Source organism: Mauremys reevesii, linkage group 9, assembly GCF_016161935.1.
Source record: "Mauremys reevesii isolate NIE-2019 linkage group 9, ASM1616193v1, whole genome shotgun sequence".
In the NCBI taxonomy this organism is placed as follows: Eukaryota; Metazoa; Chordata; order Testudines; family Geoemydidae; genus Mauremys; species Mauremys reevesii.
This window is the reverse complement of record NC_052631.1, coordinates 80,026,313-80,051,100: the sequence shown is the minus strand read 5'-3', so window position 1 is coordinate 80,051,100 and position 24,788 is coordinate 80,026,313. Positions and strand designations below refer to the sequence as shown.

Here is a 24,788-nt window from a genome sequence, read left to right as displayed (position 1 = left end):
ACCAGCACCAGATTCACTTTCAGAAAGCTGACTACTGAACCTACTTATCTTACGAGTTCGCTTCACATTCATGGCTTGCCTAACTCCAGTGCTGTCAAATGAGTTAAGCCAGTGACAAATTTGGTCCAGCATATCCAGTGCATAGTGTCTCCCTTCTTCCCTCACCTATAATACATGCAGGCTCTCAACGATTGCCCAGAGATGAGATCAAAGAGCAGGTCATTGTAACGGGTACTTAAACTGCCATTACCTTTCTTTGTACTTGACTTCAAACTGATCATGAAAATATATTTACAGAGGGGAGCAGTCGCGAGATATGAAATAGATAAAGCAGAGCAGGGTGGTTGTTTTCTGCTGGGAGAGGTGTTCAAAGTATCCAGTTAGGTTTGTTTGAATGACCCCGCTGTAAACCTTGAGTAAAACCCCCAGAGCTCATATATAGTCACCTGCAGTGATCAGATCAAAACATGATTTGAGTTTGTAAGTTGCCGAGCATACGGGTGGTGTGTTATACTAAATTATACTGCTGCATTTAGGGCATTTTTGTGATGTGTATTCTAATCACGTCAAGGACATCTACAGCACAGGGGTAAGTGCTTTTATTTTGGTTTGCTTTTACCATTTCCACAAAAATAAGTAAAGTCATGGGTCAGTGTTTGAAAGGATACCAGTAACATAGGTGCTGGAACTAGGGGTGCTGCTGCACAACTGGGCTTGAAGTGGTTTCCATTATATAAAGGGTTTACAGTTTGGTTCAATGGCTCTCAGCACTCCCACTATACAAGTTGTTCCAGCACCTGAGCAGTAATGGGGAAATTCCCCAGGTGCTTTAGACCTGGAGTCCCAGTGTAATTTAGGAGGAAATTCTACTTTTTTGGTGGGGAAAAGAATCTGCAAACTAGTAGTAGGTTTATTTTTTTTAAAGGCAGCTGTTTGATGTGACACAGGTGTTCAGAAGGTCAGAATAACTTCCAGGGAGATGGCTTGCTGGACAGAGGGTAGGCGATGTGATCAAAGGTGAGGCATTGATCTCATGCCAGTGCAATTTACCATTTTTATCTCCAATTTATGACTTTGATATCACCTCCACATACCCAGCATAGATATATAATATTTGTGTGATGCATAAGTAGGTGGCATTATTTGTATTGTGGTCATACCTAGGAGCCTCAGTCATGGACCAGGGCCCTGTTGTGCTAGGTGCAGTACAAACGTAGAACGAAAAAGACAGTCTCTGCCCAGAACAGCTTACCCTGTGTGCATGCATATATCTGGACGATGGCAAGTAATACTGTTTTGTATCTCAGAAGCAAACTTGTTCCACAGAAGATGAACTATGCTGTAATTGACTGGCAGTGAAATGGTGAAACAACACTCCCCCCCTCACCCGCCCACCCACAAACAAACAGTTTTTATGAAGTGGATGGGGTTTTCCTGATCATTATGTTTAGCTTTTGTTTATTTTTATGCAAGATTGCAGCATTTGGAATACTAAGCAAAGAAAGATGGGCACGTAGAATTAATACATAAGGCACTGGTTCTGCAAACACTTACACTATGTGCTTAACTTTACAAAACCTATGCAGCCTCAGCTCACAGATACATACTGTCCAATGATGTGTGCATGTATTGTATAACAACATTTATTCGCTAAAGAAATCCCTCCTGAACTGATTCATCATTCTATTATTGTGCAAGGGGGATTCTGTTTAGCTTACAAAGGTTCTGACCAGAAGAATTCAGCCGGGATTCATTAGACAATTTCTATGCAAGCGTAAAAATACCAATTTTAATTAAAGGAATAAAACAAGCTAGCAGTGTTATCCTCAAGGGTGGAGGTATCTATCTGGTATAAGTTTACACCTGGTGTGATTGCCCCTAGGTAGGAGTATATTTGGGCCATCCATGAATCCAAACATAAATTATGCAAGAATCCGATATAACCATGCACCTTGCTATGTGTTAATCTTGATTTATAATCTAGTCTGGGTTCCCCTATGTCCATTAGGCCCAGGGATGCTACCAGTCAGCTATACAAACTCCCTTAGTTTCATTCAACAGCCCTGCATCTCAGTGGCTGAGCTGTTCCCCAAGCATCACCCTCCTGTTCCAAGTGAGGCACTAAGAAGCAGTTTATAGGCTGATCAAGAAGAATCCATACACCTTCACTGCCTGACCTTGGCAAGTTAACCTGCTCTGATTTGAGCCTGATAGCTTGTTACATGGCTTCAAAGCACATTTACTTGACACTGGGTTAGGAGAAGCGCTGCAATATTTATAAGCTTGCTAAGTTATCCTGAGAGGCCCAAAGGGGAGGAACTGTCCTCTTGCCAATGAGGCCAATGTGAGAAAATACCCAGCATCCTAAGCCTATGTTTCAAGGCTATCCAGGATGCAAGACGTGGGAGAAGGGATGCTAGATAACCCTGGGGCCTGTATGGATGGGGTGGACGTTGCATGACACGGTAAACACTTAGGGTGGATGCAGATCAAGTGTGACATGCCAGGAGAAATAAACTTTGGTGGTTTAAATAGAAATGGAAGGCAGAGAACCTGCTTCTCCATCAGCAGATACTACTGAGTACTGAAGGGGCCAAGAAGTATGAAATGGAATTGGGCTGTGGTGTTTATTTGCCGACATGGGAAAGCATATTCACTTGTGGTAACTATAAAATGGTAGCTAAATGTTTCAGAACATCTGTAGCATTTTAGGTTTTCAGAGCACACTATGATATTAACTGATTCATCATCAGGGTGTCCCTCCCAGGTTAACATTATTGTAGCCATGTTTTACAGAGCAGAGGAGGAAGGACTTTGCCAAGCTGTAACAGTGAATCTGTGGCAGAGCCAGCACTAGACGTCAGGGGTTCCTGTCCCCCAGTCCTGTGATCAGCCCAGTAACTGTGTTCCTGTCTGCTGATGTCCGGTGTAGAGGCAGTTGTGGAGATGACAGGGCATTTTGGTCACTAGATTTTCTCATGCAGCTCATCCCAGGAGAGCTCTGATTGGGTTTGCCAAATGCAGAACTCAAGATTATATATGCACAAGTAATTTACTGCCAGGTACCATGTACTGCCTGGTACCTGTAAGCCTCTGTTTCCACTGGTGCCCTTTTCTAGTATCGGTGGAGCTCATTTTCAGTCTCTTGTGGGGAACGGGAGGGGACCCCCGTTTTGATGTTCACAGGAAGGCTCCAGCTGACCTTGGCCCAGTATTTCCTACCAATACCACTCCCCAGCCAGCCTGCAAGCTACATTTGCTCAGGCTACTGATTTCACAGTGCTAATGCGTTCATCTCTCACAGTGTCCACCTGGGCCCAGCAAAACCCCTGAGTTCATTTGATTATGCTGCCAGCATAGGTAAGGTAGCGTCCTCTATTCCTAGCCCTGAGGACTTGGGAAAGAATAAAGCAGAGGACAAGGTTCCAGGGGATGCACCCCTACTTTGGACATATGAGGTAAAGATGAACAAAAGGCCTGAGGTCATAGGCAAGTTCAATCCAGCTATCAGTTCTGTTACTGATGAAGAGGAGGCTGAAGCAATAAACGTTGGGAGCACCTTCCTTGAGGAGAATTCAATGACTGGCATGAGAGGAAGGGGAGAAGCTGATCACAGCAACATCAATCTACTGCTCAATGAGTGAGTGTGCGAGAGTGCCTGCTCTCTGCTGAACTCTATAATGAAAGAATAGTAACAATTAATAAAACTCTCGTTCACGCCGGAGAATCCCCTAAATACACATTATTTCATGTGCCACGCTAACGCTGTCATCTCTGGTGCTGAAGGGGGGAACTGATTAACAATTCCTAGCCACACAAGTTACATAAGTGACAAGTCACGAATTCAGCTGGAACTGCCGGGGGAAGTGAGGCAGAATGTGAATACCCAAAATGGAATATGTCCAGAACGCCAGGGTGAAAGCCCCCGCTGTCTTGGGATATTTAATGAACACATGTAGGAGTGGAGTTTTACATCTCATCCCCAGGACACTGTGGTGGGATGTTGATTCATTACGACCTCAGTGGGAAGACCCCCTGTGAGAATTGACAACTCCAGTCCCATTCCAGTTGGGCTCTGTTGCTTCATTCTGAGATAGTTATGCATAAACATTGCAATCTGGATGTCGTCTGTTTCACCTGTAATTACAGAAAGTAACAATTGAACCTTCCTCTGTCCCTTCCCCTTCAGCAAAGGAGCTTGGATTTACTTATCTCCCTTGGCCACCTGCAGTACATTCCTCACCACAATATTAAAATGCTGTTGGTATCTTCGTTCCCTAAGCTCTGATTCTGCTCCTCATTCAAAAATGTAATTAAATAAAATCTAGAGGGGCAGGGAGCATATTGTAGTGCTAAACCAGATTTTTTATTCTTATCAAGTAGGTAAGAAGGGGGAAGAAAGAAACAAAGAATTTGTTTCTACGATTCTCTTCATTGCCAGTGCTGTCCTGAGCAAACGGGGCACTCGATCAGCTAGTCAGAGCAATGTCTTACAGCCAGCCCAGTCCTACCTTTGCAGAGACCTCTTCAGCGGGAGCAGCAACTGTTTACATTCAATGCTGCTTCATCAGGCAACGGAAAGCTCACTGCAGCCCCTCATCTGTTCCCTGCTTTGGCAAAGTCCCTCGGGATCCTCTGCTAAAGGTAACTGACTATCCTGCAGACCCTCACACGAGGAACTGAAGGTGACCCAAGCTGAAAAACTGTCTAGGATCCAACCACCTGCAAAGCTCCAAGGACCAAGGATTCACATCTGGGGTTTTTCTTCAGGACAACCTCTAACAGCAAGACTCCCCCACCCCCGATCTCTAGCATCATCTGCTTGAGGATCTCAGAGTATTTACAAATATTAATAATTAAAGCTCACTGCTCAGACCAGAAGTATAATAATTTTATAAATGGGGAAACTAAGGCACAAAGAGGTGAAGTGATTTGTCCAAGGACAGACACTGAATCGGTGGCAGAACCAGGAACAAAACCCAAGATTCCTGACTCCCAGTTCTAAGCATCACACTAAGTATCATATTTGCAGCAGCACTGTGTCCTGCTGAAGATGGAACACGACTACCTTCAGGAAGTGCTCAACCCTCTTCCAGCTAATGTAGCCCACCCAGACCAGCAAACCACCTCTCTTCTCCCACCTCCCGTGACTAGAACAGTAAGCAACCGCTCATCCTGGGAAAGGAGATTTCACGATGAGCATTCAAACTCTGCCTCCCTTGGTTTATACTCTTTTAAAAAAGTGTTTACACAATGCAGATAACAATGCTGGATATGCAATAGGATGTGGTCCTCCAGTTCTCATCCAAGTGTTTTCAGATTCAACCCTTGCAACAACCACGACTGGAATCCAGGAAAGGATTGTGACTATCGTAAATCTAAAGGGCGCTGAGATCCCAAAACCTGCTGCATGCAGCTGGGAAGACTAGGAGTTTAAAGAAGCCAGGGGCCAGACAGAGGAGAACATACTACTGAACTTAAGGACAGGCCAATACATTATTTAGTTGACCTAAAGGAATCAGTGGAATGCAGTGTGATTTCAAGAGAGGTTACTGCCAGGAACGATGGCTCTGAACCTTCTCGTACCAATGAGACCAACTGTACAGGGAGACTTTGGCAAACCAGTAAAGTGCCTGAAACCACTATGGCTTATTGTTAAAGACAGACTAGTCAACAAGCTGTAAATTGGCCACTCAGCAGTCTCAGCTTGACCAAGGCGGGTGGGGGGAGTTTTGGGGTGCCACAGAGAGGGCAGCTTGACCTTGCGTCCTTCCTGATAAGAATTGTGTTGGAGTTGCTGACACATGCCTTTTAAAAGAGCAGGATGTGCCTCAGAAATGTCTATTGGGGTCTCAAGGCTGTAAACTCTGGAAAAACCCACACCTGGTTAATCAATAATCAGAAGGAGCCTCTTGCTTGCCCATTGGAACTGCTTGCTTAACAAGTTTTCTTTAAGGGACATGTCATTCTATTACTAATGTATAAATAAGGGGAAAAAGCTTGAGATAGTTGGATTCGTCTGGGGACTTTTTTGGACTCTCCCTCTGGATCCATCTTGCGGTCTCCACTGGCAGACGGAAGATTTGGCCACCGGAAGCCTGCCGCTGTTTCACTCAAGAGCCACACTCAGCTTTGGTAATTATCAAGGGTTGGGGGTGTTTTACTAACCTGTTGCAGACGTGTGTAAGTGCTTGAGACTAGTAAAGTTTAGCTTTAAGTGAAAAAACTCTTGTGTTGTCCTATTTGTGCCAGCCATCTATCGGTCGGACGACCGTGTCTCCCCTGATTTATTTCCTGACACCTCCTTGCACAGAGTAAAAGTTACCAAGAGCTTTGGGTTGAAAGAACCCCGGGTAACACTTCCTCCTCCTGCTCCTCACGCAGCATTTTTTCCATGCCTGTGTTTTCTCCAGCATCAGGGCTCTGCTTACCTGTTCCTGCTCCTTATGCACCAGTATCTGCAGTGCTCAGCCCACAGGATTGGCCAGGCTCTCCCTGTTGGGATGGATGTAGCACAGAATTAAACTCTGCCCAGGCGCTGCTCACATTTTCCTTTTGTGCATGTTAGTTTCTCAGTGATGGCAGGGTGTGTGTTTGGCATGGGGAAGGGATCTGTCTCCTTAGCAGTACCCCTTTAATACCCTGGCATGGCCCCACAGTGTTTCAGGGGACAAAAATGGATGGAAACGCATCACTAGTAAATGCTGTGCAAAGACATTCTTGCTACCAGCAAAGAAGCAACATTTCTGTGAAAATCAGTCTGCCCTGAGCCACATCAGCAGGCAAACCCCACTCTTTTGCTAGTTGCTTTCTGCTGACCTTCTCCTTGGGCTGCAGTTGATCCTATCTCTCTAGCAGTGTTGGGAATGCAGCAGGAACAACTAGAAGCAGATGCAGTCTGTGTGTGAATTCCTGAGCTGTACTATTTATGGGTTGTGACTCTCTACCATCCTGGAGAGGAGGATTGGGGAAACTAGCCATGGGTGGGGAGCTCTTCCAGACCCGAGAGCCAAGTAGAGTCAAGCTGGGCCCAATTTGGATGGGAAAACCCAGGAGGCATCAGGAACTGAAAGAAGTGCCAGTGATTCAAGGGGGAGGGGTTTCTCCTCTCTGGGTGAGCGCTGAGCTATGGTGCTATGGCACTGCACTGGTGGAGGTGCCATCTTTAGAATGAGATGTAGACCCAATGTCCTGCTCAGTTGTGAGCATTAACAAACTCGGGTAGGGCTGTAAGCCCTGTTGTCTGCTTATGTCCTGTTAAATACGGCAAATGCTAAGAGATTGCAGCCCTGTGATCAAAACCAATATGCTTCTTCCATGTTTTTCTCGTTTTAATAAGAGCGGACACCCTACCTCTGCACAGCAGCATCTGCTGTGTGCGTCATTCAAGCCTGGGAAAGCAAAACCTCTATAGAGAACTCCCAAGCCTCATTCCCAGCAGCTGCACTGGCACTAATTAGGAGCGAGCCAAACTTCACTGGGATTCATTTGTGAGTTGTAGCAGCATCTCATTACACACTCATGAAGTGTGCTGGGGAAGTGGGAGGGTGGGTGCCCGTGAAGGCATGGAACAGTTTAACATATGAAAACAGAGAGCAAAATAGCCTAGGATTAGTGAGGGCAAAACCCTGACAGGGCCACACAGCAGGGAGTTGAAATGTTCCACCCACACCTACCTTTAGAAACAGAGTTTCACTGTTTGCCCAAGGAACAAGAAGGGGCTTGTGTGATATGGTTCCTCCAACTTGGCCTCAAAAGCCAACTTGGGGCACTGAACCTTGTCAGGGTTTGTTTTATTAGACTACAGCTGGGCAAAAACATGTAGAATATTTTCTTCATTTATGTATTCAGATTATTTAATGAATTTGCCCTGGGCCCATTCACACCCCTTCTGTCTATTCAGGACAGAGAAACAGCCAAAGTTGCTCGTGCACAAGCCTGTATATTCCTGGGGAGAAGAATTCTGAGACTGCATGGCTCTTTAAGCTAGCAGAGATAGGCATAAAATCCAGTGGCTGAGAATTGTAGCTAGAAAAATTCAGACTGGAAATAAGGTGCAAGTGTGTGACAGTGAGATAATGAACTACCGGAAAAGCTTACCAAGCAGTGTGGGGTAGTCTCCATCACTTGAATTGGACGTCTGTCTAAAACACACACTCTGTTATTGCCCACCAGAAAGTTGGGTTTGAGGCAGGAATTACTGGGCGAAATTCTAGGGCCTATGTCTTATACAAGAGGTCAGACTAGATCAGGGGTTGGCAACCTTTCAGAAGTGGTGTGCCGAGTCTTCATTTATTCACTCTGATTTAAGCTTTCGCATGCTGGTAATACATTTTAACGTTTATAGAAGGTGTCTTTCTATAAGTCTATAATATATAACTAAACTATTGCTGTATGTAAAGTAAATAAGGTTTTTAAAATGTTTAAGAAGTTTCATTTAAAATTAAATTAAAATGCAGAGCCCGCCGGACCAGTAGCCAGGACCCGGGCAGTGTGAGTGCCACTGAAAATCAGCTTGCGTGCCGCCTTCGGCACGTGTGCCATAGGTTGCCTACCCCTGGACTAGATGATCACAATAGTCCTTTCTGGCATTAAAATTGACGCACAATCCACTCCCCTTTCACCATTCAGCTGAATTCTGCACCCAGGTCTCAGGATCTTCTTCAGGACTGGTCACCTGTACGCTTTGCATCACTCCTTTGCATTCCCTCAATCCACTGTAATAGCTAAAGGGCATGTTTCTGTCACAAGTGTATTAAACAGTGGGGATGGATCTGTATATGCCAGATTACGTGGGACAATCATTGTTTAAAAAGAACAAATAGTCATGTCCTCAGTCGTTGGGTAAATATACTAAGATTCAGCAGAACTGGCAGACAAAGGTAGGCAAAACTGAGGTGATGTTGAAAAGAAGCAGGAAGTGCTCCACAGGCCTTGCCCTCTCTAGATCAACCTCCACTGGTAAAGCCACCTGCCTAGTCCACAGCCTTGGGGTCCATTTGGATTCCTCAGTAGGTGTTAAAAAAAGTCACCCACATACCATCTTTTATTGACCAAAAGATTGTTCCCCTCCTATTAGACTCAGACCTGGCCACAATGATCCACACATTCATTACCTTCAGGCTTGATTATTGCAAATTATGTCGAAGAATGAAGCCACACGCAGTAAAGAAAACCCCTCCCCAGTGGATGTAGGACATAGAAGCCCACCTGCTAAACACATAAGTCACCAGATCACTCTGAATAGGCCCCGCCCCCAGTGAATGCAGAACCCAAATCGAGGTCCTTGTCCTGAAATGTAAAGTCTTCCATGGGATTGGGCCTAGCAACCTTGGAGGCTGCCTCACCCTCTGCAAATATGAACTCCCATGAAAGCTACTATGAAAACTCTCATGACAGTATGTTGCACCTGAACAATCAAACGATCAACTCACAGGATGAGGTTGGTGAGTATGAGAGACAAAGGTTGTAGAAGGTGGATTCCTGGAAAAGATAAGAATGACCAGGGGCCTCATTGCCTTTGGAACTGAATGTGAAGCCCATCTCTTTCCAAGTCAGCTTTCTTACAATATGCAGAACAGGAACACTGCACCCTTTCTCCCCAAAGAGACTTCTGCTAACTATTCCATTTTTTACTGCTACGGGTGAAGAAAGAAAGGAGAGGTTGATTTTCACTTCTGTATTAACACCGAGGAAGTGCTCAGATAACAGGTGGGTGGGAGGAAGGAATGAGACAGAGTGGATAGATGTGTAGACGGACAGACTGGCCTAACCAGCCTTTCATGGCTTGAAAAAACAGCCCAAGGTGCTATGGAAGCAGGCAGAAAAGTAATACAATTTGAAGAGAAAAGAACTAGCCCATTGATTTAATTTTTAGGCTCTGCCAGGGAAACAGAAAGTGCTACACTGTGAACAGACTAGACAGAGATGCGACAGCCTTTGAATGATCCAAGCTGTGCCACAACCTTAGAAGCAGAACCAATTGCTGATGCCACTGAAACCAGACCAGACACATGATGCAGTTTATATCACATTCTGCAAATGTAGCTGCTTCTTATTTCTGCAGATCATGCATGTGATGGTTTCTTGGGGTGCCCAAGACTTGTTACCTTCCCCCCACACACTTCTAGTGAGAGGAAGACTTGCTAGTGCTTAACTGACTATCAGTTCCCTGATGCCACCATCCTGTTACCCACTCAAACAATATCCCCATGGCTCTGCCAGTCCTTACTTTGCCTTGAAGGATAACAATAGGTGCACCCCGATCGCCGAGCCCCCAGAAGGGTTCCCCTGCAGTGTCCAGCCCTTAATCACTGGACACTCACAGAAATTACCAAAGTTGTCCCCAAAGGAACAGTGCACACATCAGCTTGTTTAGTTCAAGTGAAGATCAGATCCAGTGTCACATAGTAACACTATAGTAGCACTGAGATATATTTATAGTGAAAACAATAAGTTTATTATCAAAGGCTAAGATTTCAGAGATAGTGAATAGACCAGGGATTTAACCTGTTAAAAGTAGTTTTTCTCACCTACGGCAATCTCCCAACATCCCCAACCAACATGGCTGAGAGCCCCCTTTCATGAATACAGAAAGGGCTGTCCTTTTTGCTTCCTCAGTGAAGATGAAGAGGAGCCTTTTTGCCTTCTCCATATATTCCCCAAAGTCCTTGTTTTGTCCCTAGAGTTCGGATGACCCCCTTGGTTTATGCCATGGTGTGCTGGCTCCAGGTTGCCTTCACAGCCTCATCTCAACATTGTATGCAAACTGGCTTCCATTGTGTTGGCTTACAATGCTTATTTTGCACATGAACCAAGGCAGGCAGGCAGGCAGGGGACTATCCAGCCTCTGTCTGGTCAAAACCTGCTTGTCAATACTGCTTTGATTCAGACTTTAAAACATATTTTCCAGTATATATACACACACAACTCCTTAAATACCATCCATATGTACATCTATGATGGGGTGACGACTCACCGGCGCGGTGCCTCCTGCTGGTCGTCTCGGGAATTAGCTTTTTCCAGCCCGGAATGCCCTCTGCAGGCCTGTATCTTGCCTGCCACTGGCCCCCGTGTCCCTCCCAGACCCCGGTGCCCCTCTACTTCAGGGTTCTGCCCCCAGCAGCGACCCACTGTCTCTAGGTCTCCCCTCCCAGGGGAACCCCCAACCCTCTATCTATCCCCACCTTGCCTCAGCAGCTACTGCCAGTCATCAGCCAGCCCCGGCTCCCTGGGGCGGATGGCAGCCTGTAAACCACTCATCATCGGCAAGGGGGTTAGGGCCTGCTGCCTTTGCCTATCTCTGGACCCTCTGCAGCCCCAGAACCTTTTTTGTAGGCCTTTAACTCAGCCTGCGGCCTGGGGTTTTGTTAGGCTGGAGCTCCCCAGCTCCCTCTGCCCTTCCTCCTCCAGGGCTAGAGTGAGACTCCTCCGGGCAGGAGCAGGGTGACGACCCCACTACAACATCTCACAATGATTATGATCAATGTGACATAAGCTTTTGTTAGATGCCTCACCTGACCCTCTTTGGATAAATACTATGACAGCAGTGTGCTGGGTGTAATGAGTTTGTCAGGTCTGTCAGGAGTTACTGTTACAGAACAGTGAACCCTTTGCCAGTTGACAATGAGTGGTTCTTTGGGTCACAATGCAGAATAAGCCAAGTGAGAGCATTTGGGCTACAGTAGCCGTTGCCTTCTGGCAATCGTGCTGAAGTTGCACGACATGACATGGCTTAAAGCAGCCAAAAGCACGATAAATATGACTTTCGTGCATTGGGTTTTAGGATAAGCACCAAGCCTTGCTGTAATTAAGAGTTTATTTTCTCCGCACACTGTATTATCTTTAAGTATCTGCTTAAAAGATGCAGCTTTTTAAAGACGAATGCTTGTTTTCTCCTGGTGACCAAGTTTGGAACAGATTCTGTTTGAATTTCATTTAAGGAGTCAAATGTCCAGTTCTGAGGATCTAAAGGAACTTGCTTCCTGAAGGTAACCAAGCACTGAGGAGTTATCAGCCACTTCAGTGGCTTTTCTGGATGAACTAACCTTCAAATAAACGCTGGAGCATTGCCAGTGGACCAGAGTATGAATTCCAGAGACTGGTCCCCTCCAGTTACTGCTGCCCGGCCTCTCTGATGCGGAAAATCCCTCTTCCTTGGTCTTGGGTAGATTTCTCATTGGGGCCCGGCATGCCTGTTGCTGAGCTCTGGATGGTGATTGTCTTGAAATTTCTGTCTCTGATGCATTCCGGGTCACAGATTCCCTAGAATGGGTTAATCTCTTCTGTCACTCTGGGCAGCCCCTGGGCTCCTGGGATTTGAAGACAGTGGCCACCTAAGCAGAGATCACCAGACTGAAGGTGAATTTGTACAGTGCAGGAGGCCTGCTAGGGGAAGAGAACCATAAAACCAAAGCTGGACAAGACCTATTGAGGGGGAGGGTTTGTTCAGGGTAGACCCCTACTTTGCACTCCAGAGCGCTTTTTGCTCAAGAATGCCTACAGGCGACATAAACACTAATTCACAAAGCTGAACCCTGACCCTGTGCAGTAGGTAAGTACTGTCTTGCCCACTTTACAGATGTGTAAAGGTTAAGTGACTCACTTTGCAAACGTCACTCAGCAAATCATCCATTCAACAAGGGCTGGGAATAGAATCCAGCAGTCTCCTATTCTAGCCACGATAGTGCCCTCCTACAATCCATCATTGAGGGAGAATAACTGGGAGTAAGAGAGCTACTGAGCAAACAGAAATATAGGCTGAAGATTAGGGGAAATTTCTTGACTGTGTCCTCGATTAGACTATGGAATAGTTTCCTCAGGAAAGTGGTGAGTAATTTTACACTAGAGCAGAGAGAGCAATGGAGAGTGCTCTGTTGACAGCAATTTTGCAGAGGGATTAGATGAGCTAATAGTTTTCTCCCACTCTCATGTTAGTGTTTCTAGTAAGTCATTTAGTCCATTGCCCTGCTGATGCAGGAAGACAAAGTCCTGCTTATCCTGTAACATCTTCCTACCATGCACAGAGGCGGTAAAGCTGCCCCCAGGTTGATTTACGAGCAGTGTATGTAAGTATGTAACCAATGGCTGTGCCCATTTCTGAGCAGGTTTGACAGGCACGTCAGCTGCAGTGACAGATGCTACTCTGCTATTGCATGTGATTGATTTTTATTGCATCCCATTTTGCTTAAGCCCCTGGTAAGTGGAATCCATTATTTGAACACGAATACCATCATCACCTTACCTCATAAAGGTTATGGGCACTGTCATAAGAACATAAGAACTGCCAGACAACAAGAGACTAATGCTCTGTCTACTGTGAGTCTGGTCTTTTATTTGCAGCAGTGGCAAGCTGGATCCGTCAGAGGAAGGTGTACTCCCTCCACTGTGCCGCTACATGGGTGATACTGCCCCATGGAATCCCAGGATACATATCTAGTTCCAGCAGCTTCTCTGCTGATAGCCCAGGTGATTTTATCCTGACCATCTTTTCATACATGCAGAGCAGTCCAGTCAGATCACCCCATCCTCAGACAACTCCACTTCCCCATTCATGACAGGGTCCAGTTCAAAATTGTCCTCTGTCTTTAAAACCCTTCAAGGATTCTGGCCCACCTCAAACGCCTTCTCTCTCTTCCCTTCCCCCCTGCACCATTTGTCTGGTACAAGCTTTGTCTCTGCCCTCTTGTGTGTCGCCTCTCTTGTTGTTGTCCATTCCCATAGTGCAAGAGGCTTCCCTGCCTGATCTGGGCATCTGGAATAGGTTCTTTGTTTCTTTCTGACCAGCTGTGACTGGAGGGCCAGGGAAATTCCATCCCTTCCTCTCCCTTGCCTCTTCCTCTTCCTTCCTCTCTCCTTTTTTATTTTTTTCTCTTGTCATTGGGGGGACACGGTGTGGGGATAACACACACAAAAAAAAAAGCAGTGTTGGATTCTGTCCTAGCCAGGTGACTGCCAGTGCCTGTCGTGTGTATTTAATCTATATCTACATCTATAAATGCTTGTTTCTCCCCATCTCTCCCCTCCAGGTGGAAATGGACCCTGGAATGAAGTATTGCCTTCTATTTCTTTAGCCTTCCCTCCCTTCTCTTTGCCATCATATTCACAGTGACCTCCTGGATGTTCAGCACTCGGTGGCTCATTTTGTATGTCTCCTGGTTCTTCCAGACACGGCCGCTTTCACAGCAACATGCGGCTATGTGAGAAAAGCTCTTGTTCCTTTGAACAGCTATTAGTGAAAGAAAATCCCTTGGGGTTAAGTGAGAGTCCTCTCAGCCTTCTCCCATTGCCTTTAGCTCCTGGCTTAGGGTAAGGATTATAATAAATCATCGGAAAATACTTTAACAGAATCTCATGAGCTCTGCACAATGCTGTCTGGGCAAAATCAGGGATTGGAAAGGGGATTTTCCTAGCGGAGAGTGAATTGATCTGTTCCAAGTGATGTCTAAAATTGCAGGCTCAAGCAGTAGTGGTTGTTCTGAGCTGGTTTAAACAGGGGCTCAGGATCTCTTCCCTTGGCTAGCAGGAACTGCATTGAGCTGGTTTCCTCTGGCAGTCATCGCCGTCCCCTGGGCTGAGCTGGTAGGAGTCACGTATCTCTGGCCAAGCTGGTAGGAGCTATACGGAGATAGGCTCTGTTGGGAGTCGCTGCCAGCTGGCTGAGCTGAGAGATGACATGGTGGGAAACCCTTTCAGTGAAAACTTGAAAATCTTCATGGAAGGTGAACCTTGAATGCGCCCTCATGAGCATTCTCACCATACAGCCACTTCACAGGGTGACGATCATCCTGTCAGGAACAGAAATGTATCATGTGACTTAAGTGTCCCACCTGCACAGCTCAAATGTGTAATTCCAGGTACTTTTATTGGCCATTGTTTACATGTGTATCCATTTCTTATGCTTTTTCTTGCTTTCAAATAAAACGTCAGAAATGTCCTGGGCTCCTGCAACCTGCGTCTTCGCCTGCCACTCGCCCCTTCCCACCAAACCTGCCCGTTTCCTCGCCGTGAAGGGACACTTGTCTATAGACAGTTCTGGCTATCTGAATAAAATGCCTTTCCTTGGTATAACTGAAAAGGTTGCTCCCTGCACCACAGCTAAGTGTGGTCCCAGGAACGGAAGGCCTGTTCCGGTCAGCCATTGGGATGGAGCATGTTCTGTTGCCCGCCCAGATCCCTGCAGCAGAGGTTAGAGGGCCAGACAGGAACTGAGCCTTCACCCCTGTGCTTTTCACTGGCTATTTTGTAAGTCATCATTCAACACCATTTTTTCTCTGCCAGCAGCAACTGATCAGTTTATATCGACACCCAGAAATCCTAGCTCTAGAGCCCCCAAATTAGGGATTTTCCTTTTAAAAAATGACCTTGGATCCAGATCCAACACCCAATTGTTTCCCCCCACCCCTTAATTATGAATGATACTTAGCAAGTATCAGTATAGGTAACTTATCAATTCATAATTACAATTAACAAACACATCACTTGACTCCTAATACTCAGGGAAGTTAGGGCTAGTGTTTTCTTTATCTTAAAGATGGGGTAATAGAAGCACAGAGAGGCAAAATGACTTGCCTATGGCCCACAGGTGAGTTAGTGGCAGAGGCAGACTTGACGTCCCATGTCTATTCTCATCCTTGCTGGTCACACCACCATCCTTAGGTTTATGGCCAACCAAACCCAAACCTCCAGATATGAACAACCCCAAACATTTTTGGAGGGGTTCAAAAGCTTGCACCAGACCCCAAAGTTTGGGCTCTGGGCCCTCTCTCTTTCTGATACACCCTGGTGCTTTGTGCACAATATGAATTGGCATCATCTCCACTTCCCCTGTTCCTTTGTGCCTGCTCAGGCGTTAATGTCAGCCTGTCCCCAGTCACCTGGAACATATTTTCAGTACATTTGTTTCAGCGACAGACAACGCACAAGGCAAATATTTGTCTGCTGCTCACATTTCAGGGCAGATTCAAAACACCTGTGTAATTGCCCAGGGATTGGTATCTGCTGAGCAGGCTCATTATCTTCCTGTTACACCACTTCTTAGGGCAATTCAGCATTGATTGGTCTCCTTAGAGTTCCCTTTAAAAATCAGCCTGAAGGAGGATCCCCCCCACCCAGACTCTGAGGGAAATTGTTGTTGATACGGCACAGTTAGTATATGTGCTCTGGGGCTTTACGAGAGGTAAATCATGCTAAGCCGAGAACAAAATCCCTACCTCCAAGCTTGCTATTGACTTTGGCATGGCCAGGATTACACTCATGGTTTCTGTGGCTGGAATGCTGCAAGGGATATATAGAGATGGAGAAGTTTCAAGCAGTAACAGAGGGAGGTAGTTTGGTGCAGGTAACAGGTTACCTGAGAGGATGTTCCATGCAGAAGGCATGAAAGAGGCCATAACATGAGGAAAGTGTGAAGGAGACAACGGCCTTGTCTACATTAGGGTTTTAGTTTTCCTCACTGCTGCTACCACTGGGGTGAAGCTCCATGAGTGTTAGCAATGGTGTTGGCTCTAGCATAGGCAAGGGGCTGCCATTTTAACTTCTCTAGGCCTGCACTGAGCCTGAGAAAAGGCGAGTGTAAGGCACAGCCATCGAGAGGGGTCAGGAGAGCACCTTGGACGCAGAAGGGCGTGGGATGGACATATGAGAAGACAAAGGGAGAGAGGAGCAGACGGCGACAGAGTTGTGGGAACAAGCCTAAAGAACGGAGTGGCTTGTGTGTAAGCCAACCACCATCACATTCTTCTGGTGCCTCCCTCAGAAGGCTGATTCCTCCTCAGGTCTTGGCCAACTTCACGACAAACCCCACAGGTCAACGCATCTAGGCCCATTCGTACAACACAAAATAAGCTGCCACTGAGACCGAGGGGAGAGAGCTAGCTTCCCTTCGAGATGCCGGCGATTTCAGCACTGCCACAGCCACATGGCTTTGCTGTCGTGTCTGCCGCAGAAGAGCCTGTGTGATTTCCACCCGATCTGCATATTGCATGGAGGTGATATGGGCCTGGAAACGCAAGGCAATGTTTGCTGACAGCTTTGACAGGCTCTTTCCCATGGGCACAGCCTCTATAGCACACAGTGAAAACAAACCATTAAGTCTGGGATCAGCCAGCGACAGAAAAGGTGCCTCTGATACTTCCTTGTTCCCCTCTCAGAGCCCCGCAAACCTCAGAGCAATAGATAGATTGGCAGCTTCGTGACTGGGATGAGTTTGGAGCTAAGAGAAGGAGGATGAGAAATTCCCTTGGAAAATATATCAGACCCCCTCTCTCTGGCTAAGGCCTTATGATTAGTGTCTGATAAACTGTCTGAGGCAGCCAGCCTGCGTGTAGTGTCATGGCCTTGTCTGGCTGTGCTTCCTGTTCCAGATGCCAGTACATTCATGACCTGATGGTGGCCTGAGGCCTGAGGAAGGCCTGGTGTTTTCCCACCACAATGCTGGGATGCGATTTCATACATCCTGAAGCTGCATCACAAGGGCCTGAAACAAATATGGAGGCTTAATTGTCCTGCAAGCTCAGTCTACAGCAGGCCAGACAGTGTGTGAAAATCAGGCCAGGCGGTGACCCCAGTTCCTGTCTCTGCCAGCCTTCACTTAGGGCGGGCTGGCTCCAAGGCATCTCTCATAACAGTTTGGTTCAATAGGTCACTTGGAAAAATGGAAATGTAACACGTCCTCTTCTGTTCACCTCTGTACCCCAAGTTCAGCCAGGCAAGTGTTCCAGCACTGGCGAAACTACAGCTGGGCAACCACTCCTGGAGGGGCCTCCTGAGTGGGTGAGGAGTATTGGAAGGAGAGTCCCAGCTATGGAGCTTGTCCCTCCTTTCCACCTCTCAGCACTGGCCTTGTCATTAATGTAACATCATTCAGAAATATAACCCTTGGCCAGGTCCTCCTGTCCATACACAGGCAAATTCCCCTTTACTCCCCTATCCTTGCAGGAGAAGAACAGGGGAGGAATCACTGAAGTTAAAGGCAGCACATCTTAAGGAGGGTAAAAGGAAACACTATTGTATTTGATTCAACACATTCATTTACCTATGGAACTCACTGCTTCAGGACATTAGTGTGAGAAACAGCTAGGTCAGAGCCAAATGATAAGATGCTACAATGAATTTCACTTGCGATCAGGCTAAAAGATAAAAGACACAGGTGCTTTGGAGCCTCAGGCTTCAAGTCATATGCATCTCACTCACCGGAGTCAAGAAGAAAACGGTTCCCTCTTTGCCTGCCATGGAACTACAAACCTAGGTAAGTCCTGGGGGTTTTACACCATAGATGGGGATAGTCTAACTCACTAGAAGGCCCATCTGGGTCAGGCAGGGAAACAGAATGCCTGGCCAGATGGAACTTTGCTCTGCTTTGGCTTGTCCCTATATACCAGGGCATTAGATTGATCAAACCCGCACGAGGAGGAAGAAAGTTTGGTTAATTGCTTGACTTTGGTTTGTCCCAACTGTTTATCAGCTCACAGGGCCTTCTGTGCTCTCTGACTCCATGCTTAATCCAAAGGAGTCTCTCTCTGGGAGATGGGCTGAGTTTCCATGGTGCTAAAGGGCAGACAGTGTTTGTCTTTGGATGCTGGTTCCGTATCTCCACGGCAGCGATAGCTGCTAATGCTCACTTGCCTTCAGTGCCGCAGATGCCTCACTCTTCCTCCTTAATAAATGCAATGGGCCAAAGCCACCCTTGGTGCAAACCCAGTGACTTCAATGGAAAATTTGCCTGAAGAGAGCACATGGGGCTTGGTCCATAATGGCTTTTACATACGACTTTCTATCTTGTATTGATGTGATTAATATCTACTGCTGATGGTTGTATCACTGCTTCCTCTGAAGATCCAGAGACCAGGGTATAGGGCTCGAAAAGCCACAGATCCAGAGGTGCTAAAACAACTACTCAATTGTTTATGATCCCTTGAACTAGCTCAGTGAAACAGCTCTCTCCCCTTCTAAAAAAGACCATTACTTAGAACAACAGTGTTGGAAGGGACCTCTGGAGGTCATCTAGTCCAACCCCCTACTCAAAGCAGGACCAATCCCCAGACAGATTTTTGTCCCAAATCCCTAAATGGCACCCTCAAGGATTGAATTTACAATCCTGGGTTTAGCAGACCAATGCTCAAACCACTGAGCTATCCCCTTCTCCCCCTTGGGAAGGGGATGGAACTGACATAAACATCCTCTGCACAAAAGACATTGGTATCCCAGGACAGGAGAGAGAGAGAGAGCGGGGCCCTTTGCATGTCAACAGAGCAGTCGGCTGGACTTTGCTGGGCTCTACGTATTGACCAAACTGAGGCTTGTGGTCGGTTGTGTTGAAAGCTGTTGCAAGGCGACACAGAATTCTGATGTAACAGTTGTTTGGTGTTTGACACAGCCCAAAGGAGAGGGGTTGTTACATCCCTGTGATGATGGAAACTGACCAATCTCATGATATTTCATATCAAGCATTGCTTCATATATATTGCATAGATGGAAAATAATGTAACAAATCCTGGGTCTTAAAGATTGCCAGTAAGCTACATGATATGGACATTGAAAGTGACAGCAGGAATATTACTCGGATCCTTCTACTCCAAAAGCCCATGTGCCTACCACATTAGCTAGAGGAGAATCTCCTTGAGTGTCAGCAGTATAGGGCATACAATGCATAGCTGAGCAACTCTGATTCCATTCAATAGAGGGCAGTGGTACATGAGCATTAGCCAGCTTATGGCAGTTCACCATATCAAACACATGGATTGATATCACGTCAAATGATTCCATGGAAAGCATTCCTTTCTCATGCTGGTTATTGCTTAGGGTATGACACATGAAGATGGCATTTGTAATTCTGTTGGAAGCAAACATGCCAGCATTAGTGCAGGTGAAACCTGTAGAGCTGACAGCCCTGGAGGCATGGCTCATGGCAGCTTCCCCCAGGCTGCCCTTCCAAAGTTACATATTCTTGGCATTCTTAGCTTCCCTAGAGAGTCCCAGCAAGACGTCCAGTTGCGATGGTGTTTTTCATGATGTGAACAGTTATCCACCAAGAACTGGGCTGGGACCCAACCACCCTCTTCACACAGGCCATGAACAGCTATCAGATGCTAACTGCTATTAGTCACTGCTGACCTGGTCTGAAATCAAAGCGGCGACCTAGAAGCAAAAGTGACTCTCTGAGCCAGCCAGTCTCCCATGGCTGTTTTTGAAGAGCTGGTTCAGAAAAGCAACCCACTGGGGTTTCGAGACGAGGAGGCAGAGACATTTACTGATGAAATATCCTTTCAGGCTCAGGATCTCATTAACTCTGGGCCACGCTGGCTTTGTAGCGCACTCAGACACAGTCAGCGACATCAGAAGGCTTAAGAAAAACTCTCAGCAAGAGAGGAGATGAAGGAACCCTTCCCGGAGCAGCAATCCCTCCCTCCCAGGATTAGCATCCAATATTCTGAGGAAACGTAGCAGACACCCAAAGGCAGCGAAGGGGGGAACACGAGGAGGAGGGGCCTTGCCGAAGGAATGGCTGGTTTCAGTTACAGCTCTTTCCTACAACTGGGCTCACTGTCCCTCTGCGGCTCTTCTAACTACCATTGTGGCTCCAGGAGGCTGGGCGAGGTGCCAGAGGTCCTGCAGTGAGATGGGAACGGTGTGGACATATTCAGGAGAGGTGGGACCATGGACCCTGAAATTTCAGCTGCTTAGCTGGGCACTGTGGACTTTGCTAAGAGCAGGCAAGGATGTTTTTGCCAGAATCTGACTGGAGTAGGACGTGTTGTAGACAATCAGACGGCAGCCTAGAAATATCCAGGGAGGTCTAACTCACTCACATTCACGCAGTGACTTGGCTTCCTTGGCTACATACCCTGCAAAGGATTCACCTTGACTACACAGCTGTGGGGCTTGCTGAGCCTCCCTCCCTGGAAAGAGCAGCATTGCTGGTTTCCCTGACAGTTCGTTAAGGGTAAAAAAACCATCCTGAAAGACCCCTGTCTCAGACAGCCAGAGTGGCTCTGACAGCACTGAATGACCAAGAGCCCCATAGGGAGCAGGCAGAGTTCTCTCTTTTCTCCCTACACTATAATGGCCAAAGTTACCTACTTCCTGGGGTTTAGCTATAGTGGATCGCCCAGACACAACCTCCACTCTAGCTGTCTCCCTGTGCTTGGCAGCGCCAACACTTTCCCTGCAGAAGCTCTGCCACAGACCCTAGTTTTCTTTGCCCCCGAGAGAGGCGTTCATCCCCTTTTACACCCAGGCTGGAGCTAACTGAATCCACCTGCTCATAGGACTTCAGCATTCCACTACCCCTTCCTGCAGGGGTCAGGATGGGCAGGATCTTAGGGTCTGTTACCTGTTCACATCTCCTTCCCAGGAGAGCCCATGTGCCTGGGTAGATTTGCATAAGTGATCACCTTCCAGTTTTCAGTGCCAGCAGCGCCATCTAGGGATGAGTGAAAATAGTTATTTCCTTGAAGTTTTTTAAAAAGAAACTTTATGCTTTGCAGTTATTAGATTATGCAAATGAGGTCATTAGCTTTAATTTCATTCCAATAATTTTGGTCAAATGTAATTGCCCTCCTTCTCCCTTTGCCCCTCCCCCCAACCAAATTGAAACAAACAAGCCCCTGGCAGAGTGCTTGAGACAGGAATTGTGTTTTAACCTAATTAAAATCTGATGATAGTCACTGAAATGAGCCTGACTGACATCTGCTTCAGATGGCAAGGACGACACATGGCAGCACTGGTGTGGAACACCCCAAGGGCATTTCACTGGTGCTAATGAGCTGCAATCATTTCTCACTGGGCATCTTCCCGTGAGTTGCCGGCTAATATTGAGCAAGGTGCTTCAGGGGAACACACAGGTCCCAATTAGCTTAAAAAAAAAATGTGTGCGGCAGCTTTTGTATTGCTGCCAAGTACGAATGGGCAGGAACTGCAGTGAGGGCCAGAGACTCCCATTGAAGGAGCTGGAGATCATGAGCAAACCTGAGACAAGGGGATGCTTAGAGAGCAGTTCACTGTCTGCTCCACTTGCCTCTGAAGCTGTGTGTGACTTGGGTGCATAGACATTCATGAGAGCACTGAATGCTCTTATTGACTTAAGCCTTGCAATGTCATAGCAAGGGGAGGCATGTACCCTCTTCCCCCACATAGCCCCCACCCCTCAGTCTGACCTGCAGCACCCCCACTGTTCTGTTTCTGGACGCCACTAATATGCTCTGCCAATGCATCTCCCTGCTGATGTGAAGGAACCCCTGTTATTTCAGGTCAGCCACACACAGCTCTGCCAGTGCACCTTACTTCTGAGCTACAGCCTCACCTGCTGTTCCAGTCCTGGGCTGCTCACCCAGCTCTGCTAGTGCCCCCCAAGCTTGACCTGCATCACCCCTTGCTACTCAAGCTCTGCCAAATGTTTGTACGCCTCATGGAGGGAGACATCCCGCAAGTGCAAGATTGAGGGCAAAAATCACTGCACTTTTGTGCTCAGCACCACATTCGAACTCAGGTGTTCAGAGTCATAACGCTTCCGTTATCTGCCCTGGAGAGGCCCAGCCCCACGGATCTCTTAACGCCCACCTGCCCTTGCCTTTGTTAATGGAGAATTAGGGCAGAAGATTCCTGCAGGCTGCTTCTAGTGTCTGTTTGTGAGCCCTGCATGTAGGGCATCTGCCAGTGATGGAAACCAGGGCCAGAACACTCCCTGCTTCCACTTACTCATCCTGTCAGCTACCTGCTGTTAGCCTCCTCCCTCCCCCTGTGTCGCAGTGCTTTGTGCTCAGGCAGGTTCATCATTACAACTGCCAAGGATGAGATGCACTGAAGCCCTTCTGTCCTTGCAGCCTAACTTTAGCCTGAGCTGTACGGCGTGGCAATAGTCTACATACTGAATTTGCCACTGCTCAGGGGTCAGCAAGTCTGATTTCGGGGGCTGCAGCAATACTCCCTCCCCGTTAGAAGGTGCCTATCATGTGGTAGACTCTGATGTCATGCAAAAGTCTAGAATGAAGAGTGTCTTCTTTCTCTGGGCAGGTCCAGTGTCCCATCATTTATATACACACACAGCAGTGCTAGAAGGGGCGTTGTGCTGTACAAATGCCCTGGGCAGCTGTGCTAGGATGTTTTCAGGGGAGTCTCCCAAGAGCCCCGGATGAGGAGTGTTTAAGGAGGAGGTATACCTCTGATCCATAGGCTTCTGAATCAGCCTGTCTCTGTATTTGAAGTTCTCTGCTTTGGATCTCTCCGTTAACTGTACACCTGTGCTCACTCTGCTGGGTCTGGTCATGTCACTCCCTGCCCCTCCAGCCACATGTTTCTCTCTCTCCTTCCACATTGTGCTCATCCTTGTGCTCTCCCTCTCCACTCTTATCCCCCCAACCTGGCTGCCTTCTCTTACGCGTTGCCTCATCACCCCCTCCAGTCTCTGCATGCTGCCTCTTCAGACTGTGAGCTCACTAGGGCGAGGACCCTCCTTTTCTGTGTGATACGAACGCCACCCACATGATCTCACAGTGGAGTCCACGGCCAGGAGGAAAAGCCGGCCCTGTGGGGCAGCGCATGGTGTCGTGCTTTATATAGGGTTCTGCAGGAGGCAGGGAGTCTTGGGTCTGGGGGCAGTGCTTTTTGGGAGGGACAGTTCCATCAACATGATGGGTAAAGCTGATTCAGTGTCTGGCGTAGAAAATCTCCATAGTTTGCCTGTCTCCGTGTCTCTCTCTAGCTTACTACCTGTTAGATACCTGCAGGGTCCAGGAGCTGGATTCTGGCCATTTCTTCTCCATCTAGTCTTGCTGGAAAGCACTGTATTTACCCCCTCCTCTACAGTGAGACTGGGATATAACCAACCCCCTGCAGGCCCCACAGTTCATATGCCTGAAAGGATAAAAGCATCTTGCTGGGGGTGAGAGGAGTGCCTGTCTCCAGGACTCTCAGTCAGGCAGTAAATTCACTGCCCCTTTCCACACACACTGTCACACAATCTGAACCTTGGGGAGGGCACAGCCCACCCTCTCCTGTCTGTTCCCATTCTCCATTCCTCTGAGTTAATAGCGCCCTCAAGTGACCATTTCGCTTTGTACAGCACCTCCAATGGTGCAGAGAACTGTGCTCTTTGAAGAGGAATGAACATGTTGCAGGCATCAGTGGGTGGTGTGCAGTGCTGTCTAGGAGGGTGTCACCTGGGGAGTCTGTCTCACCCTGACCGGCTAGGAAGGATGTAAACAGACATGCGTGCCAGTGGTTTCAGCCAGGCAGTTGCAAAGAACTGTGCCTTATACTGCAGGTTCTTGTCCTGGGGCTGGAGCTCCGATCACATGCAGGGGGTGCACTGGCAACAGCTGAACCTGCCTGGCCCAGAGCTTGTGCAGAGATCAGGAAGCTGTGCCCAGCACTACGGAGAAATGACGACTTGCCTCTCCCCATGCGACCCACCTGCCCAGGCTACTGTCTTGTGGCTGTGTCATGTGCGCAAGGGATGTGCTGACTGGGTACCCCAGCTGAGACATTCCTGCCTTCTCACTGGCTTTCCCAGGGCCCCAAAGTGGCTTCCACTCCCTGACTTTGCCATGAGTAGTCTTCTGCAGCTTTCAGGTGTGAAGGGATCATGACGGGCTGCCAAAGGCTCTGTTTACATCCCTGCACAAGGAGTGTTTCTTTTAAGATGCCGTATGATGCCACATGACCTACAGTGCCACTCCCCACTTCATATATACACTGGGCAATTCATGTCACCCAGACTCAACCACATCCATTGGCTTCCCTATCTGAGGAGACAATTCAATATGACCTTTCAACGAATTACTCCAACCACC

The 24,788-nt window shown here is 47.5% G+C and overlaps 1 long non-coding RNA gene across 1 annotated transcript in view; it reads left to right on the top strand.

The window, feature by feature from the left end:
• Positions 1-24,788, top strand: part of LOC120372603 — a 31,974-nt gene that overhangs the window by 2,719 nt on the left and 4,467 nt on the right. Inside the window, exon 2 of the long non-coding RNA XR_005585068.1 lies at positions 926-1,017. This is a non-coding gene — a long non-coding RNA (uncharacterized LOC120372603). The remainder of the gene's footprint in view (positions 1-925; positions 1,018-24,788) is intronic.